Raw genomic sequence first — 4,624 nt, 5'->3', positions numbered from 1 at the left:
GTGGCAGACAAAAAACAAGACAGGAAAACAAACAGAAAAGGCTTTATGGCCAGACGGGAAAAATTATGTGTGTATGAACGCTGTGAGGCACGAACTTGAAAGTAGGGACGAAGTGAGTTCGCGTGTTTGCTCGGCGAAAGCCAAGGAAGAAAAGGATTATTAACCGGAAGCATGTGACCATGCCGGTGTAAGGGGAAGAGAGAGAGAGAGTGGTAGAGGGAGAAACAAAGGGAGGAAGTAGAAGAATAGGTGAGCAACGAGAGGAAAAGAGAAAGAGAGGAAGTACGAGGGGGGAAAAGGAGATACATAGTAGTAACAGAGGAAAAACGAGAGGGGTAAAGCGAGATACGTAGTAGTAAAGAGGAAGAACGAGAGGGGGAAAAAATGATAGAGAAAGAAATAGAGTAGCGTCGGAAAATATAAAGTTACGATAACTACTCACAAATTGTTGACGCTGCGTTCGGTCATAAAAACAAACAGTAAATGAGTATATGCATATATACGTACAGGTATGTGCATACCGACATCCACCTGTATGTATAGGTGCATATCTGGGTACAGGACATTGCAAACAAAACGTAGACGAGAATATACACACACACACATGTAAATGTATGTGTGCATAAATATGTCTCTATGGAAGAAGTGTATGTATAACACTAACCTTGCCTTACAAAGAAAAAAAATGTTATGAGTACCAAATATTGGACTTGAGAAGGGAACCAGGTCAGTTAGCAACCTCCATTATCACCACCACTGTGACACATAGTAAGCTTTTCTTGTGGTGGAGGTTGCAGATCTGATAGAGGATAACTGACTGTAAGTAGCTGGTCAATCATTTATGGCTGGATAGGTGCCCAGCCATATCTCTATGGAAAGAGAGAGAGAGAAACAAGGAGTAAAACTGGTGTAGATGCAAAAGAGAGAGTGAAGAAAGGTATAAAAAAAGAGAGATAGTTATCTATCCTGTTTGTGAGGTGTCAGGATAATGGAAATAATAAGAGGTGTTAAATTTAATGCATCATGTTTGGATGAATCTCAATGTTCTGAGTTCAAATTTGATTAGACAGATAAATAAACAGGCAAAGAGACAAGTAGATAGATAAATACATAGATGGACATACAGACAAGCAAGCAGAGGACAAGATAAAAAAAAAGAAGCAAAGAAAGAGGAATGAATGAATGAATGGAGGGATGGATGGACAGACAGGCATGGCCTTTTGGTTAAAAAGCTTGATTTGAAACTGTGTGCTTCTGGGTTCAGTTCCACTGTGCAGCACATTGGGTAAGTATCATCTACTATGGCCCCAGGTTGATTAATGTCTTGTGAGTGAATATGGTAGATGGGAACTGTATAGGAGCCCATCAGACGTGTGTGTATATATACATATGTATGTGTGTGTGTGTGTCTTTGTGCTTGTGTTTTCCCCCCTCTCCCCACCACTTAAAAACCAGTGAGATCTTTTCTGCTTGGCTGCACTTTTTGAAATTATAAAATTAAGAGAAAATTTTCAAATTTGATGTATTGATGTAATTTTTCAAGCTGAATCTCAGGGCCTAATTCACTTGTTTTAAAAAAGTTACAGAGGTTTAAATTTTGATCATTTTTACCCAGTCAGAAAACAGGATTTGGAAGCTGTCATTTTGTGTGCAACTACAATCATAAGATGGTAGAACAATAATGCCGACATTGCGACAATAGCATGTGTTTTAAGCATTTAATAAGTGAAAAATTACCAAAAAAAAAAAATTACAAAATTACAAAAAAAATGGAAAAAATTATGAAAAAAATATGTAAAAACAACACATATTTTGTAGTTTTACTCATTCAATATGCATTTAATGTGACAAAAAGAGTTAACACATTTAGTAGTTTTAAGAGCAGAAAAAGATGGGTACAAGCATGAAAACACAGTATAAAATGTCAGTTTGTAAACACATGTAGTTTTTCGTAAATGCTTCTCCAATGCTTGGCTTGTTACTATGGAAAAGGTACCTATATGTCTGTGGCTTTCAATTGACTAAAATTACCCAAAATTTGCAAACTTAGAAAGCTTATTGTTTATTTATTGATTTATGGCAAAAATGAATTTCATGTCAATAATGAGCATACAAAACTACACCAAATTTGAAATCAATTAGAACAAAATTAAAGAAACTGAAAAGTGGCAGCCAAACAGAAAAGACCCAACTGGTGCTGTAGCTTAGCAGTTTGACCAAAAAGATCACTATGGTAAATACCTTACTTTCAAAAAAAGTAAGCACGGAGGTTGATTAGTGCCCCAGCATGGCCACAGTCCAATGACTGTAAAAGATAAAAGGATACTGTTGTCATATGTCATTATCATCATCACACAGTTTCTAAAATATTTGTAAATTGGAGATGTAACAGCTTAGCAATGGCATGTGTATTTTTGTTTTAATGCAGGGAGAGGAAAGGGGTCAATTGACTAGTAATGTAAAACTTAGCAAGAATATAAGTGGGTCGGTTAGTTTACTCAAGTAACAACACTGTTATGTGAAGTACATTATTCTGATAACAATAAAAAAGTTACCAAGTCATACCATTAGTAACCAAGGATTGAAGGGGAACATTATTAGATGCCAGCAAGGACAATGGAGGGACCAAACAGCCCTATCAAAAAAACGCTCTAATCAGATAAGGGTTGCTTGAGCTGCAAGAAAGAGCTGCCAAATCTCTTCCAGATCACACAAAATTATCTTTAAAGCCAAGGACACAAAATCTATTTCACATGTGTACTTCATGTTTACTGCTCCTACATATCTACCAGAAACAAAGGCTATTTTCTCTGCTAATCCTCAGTGATTTCCAGTACACCTTTTGAGTGTCCCACCAAAATTTATGGCCTACCATCTATTATATAAGTAACTATTGTTAGAAGTGGTGATTTACAAGATTTAGTCAAAATGATTTACAAGATTTAGTCAAATCTCTATGTTCTGAGTTCAAAACTCACAAAAGAGGATTTGTACCTCATTTTGATGCCTGGTCTCAAGAGAACCTGATTGAGCAGATCTATAATGAAGTTGTGTGTGATTATCTCATCTTTATTTAAAGAAGAATAAATATATTCAGGATAATATATTGCTGAATACACATATCTTCTTTCCTTTTTAAGATGGCAGGATGTGGTGCGATGAGAGAGAGAGAGAGAAAGAGAGAGAGAGAGAGAGAGAGAGAGATAGAGAGAGAAAGAGAGAGAGAAAATTAGCTACTGTTTCTAGCAGACTGAGTGATCATGTAGAGCTTTTTTCATCGTTTCCTCAATAATGTACAAGTGTGGAAACATCCACTACAACTGTCCATTAAATTGTATGGTCTTGTACTTAAGCCACAGTTTATATTCATAAGAGTTTATATTCAAATAAAGAATTTATTGTTAAATGGTCAGAGTAAACTGTTTTCCTTGCATTCTATGACTCATTGACCAATCAGATCTTTTAAGTAAATCAACAACATATGTGGTTGATGATTAGAATCTCTCCACAAAAACAATCCTAAGTGTTGCTTTTTTTTTTTTTCTTTCTCTCAGCTTTTTATCATGTTTTTCTACTTCCCCTTCTCCTTGTCTTCACTTTTCACTAGTCCTCTATCTCTTTCCCCTTTCACTATCTTCAGCACTCTCTCTCTCTTTTCACAGCCAAAACTACTGACCACAGCCATATAAACATACTTACCACAAACTCTATGGACAGATGGCACATTTCTACTTACTACTCTTTCTTCTCACCCCACTCACAGCAGTCCTACCTTCATCCATCTAACATACAAGCCTCCCACACAGTAACAGACAGATTGTAAATCCAATGTCCCACCTACACTCAACATCTTCCTCCCTCCATCTCTCATTTATATCTTGAGTCTCTGTCTCACACACACCACCACAACTCATCTCTCTCTTTCCTTCCATCACCTCACACCACACATGCCCATCCCAACAATCCAACAGAAGTAAGAAAATCTTCTACCAAACACTCTTCCTCCTCTCTTTCTCCCTTCCTCTATCTACACTGAAACGTTCATACACCAATGGGCACTTGGTAAATCCTGTGTCAGATTTAAAACTATTTCTAACAAGCACTCTACCACTGATACTTCAAAGATTTGAAAATTTGAAATTAATGCCCCTGCCTACCACTCAACACAGCTTTCTTCAATAAAATCAACCATTAAAACTCATGAACCAAAGGGGAAAGCTGAATGTGGTTGCTCCAGCTGATGGAAATAGTAGCTAAATTTTATGAAAATCACATCCTGCTGTCTCAAAAAAATAATAATAAATAAATAAATAAAGATAGATGAATTTGCAGAAAAAGAAAATAGTTATGGCTTGAATTGAACTGTTTTGACAATAGTCTGCTCAATGAAGGGATCTAGTTCAAAACGGGGGCACCAGTTTTCATTAATGTTTTATGTAGTGTTTTTGGTACTGAAAGACTTTCAAACTTCGTATACTTATCTATTTTGTGTTATAGAACAGAAAAAAATTTTTGTATTCAAATTTATTTCAGATAAAAAATTGTCTTATTTCGATAATTTCAACCAATCACTGACAAGTATTCAGCTGTTTATACTTACTCCTTTGGCAGTTTAAGCGGTGTA

At 36.1% G+C, this 4,624-nt stretch overlaps 1 protein-coding gene across 2 annotated transcripts in view; it reads right to left on the bottom strand.

The window, feature by feature from the left end:
• The window catches only part of LOC106877252 (bile acid receptor), a 147,084-nt gene that overhangs the window by 87,778 nt on the left and 54,682 nt on the right, over positions 1 to 4,624 (bottom strand). The window lies entirely within an intron of this gene.

This window comes from Octopus bimaculoides, chromosome 8 (assembly GCF_001194135.2).
Source record: "Octopus bimaculoides isolate UCB-OBI-ISO-001 chromosome 8, ASM119413v2, whole genome shotgun sequence".
Taxonomy (NCBI): Eukaryota; Metazoa; Mollusca; class Cephalopoda; order Octopoda; family Octopodidae; genus Octopus; species Octopus bimaculoides.
The sequence above is the reverse complement of the archived record's forward strand: the minus strand, read 5'-3'. Positions and strand labels throughout refer to the sequence as shown.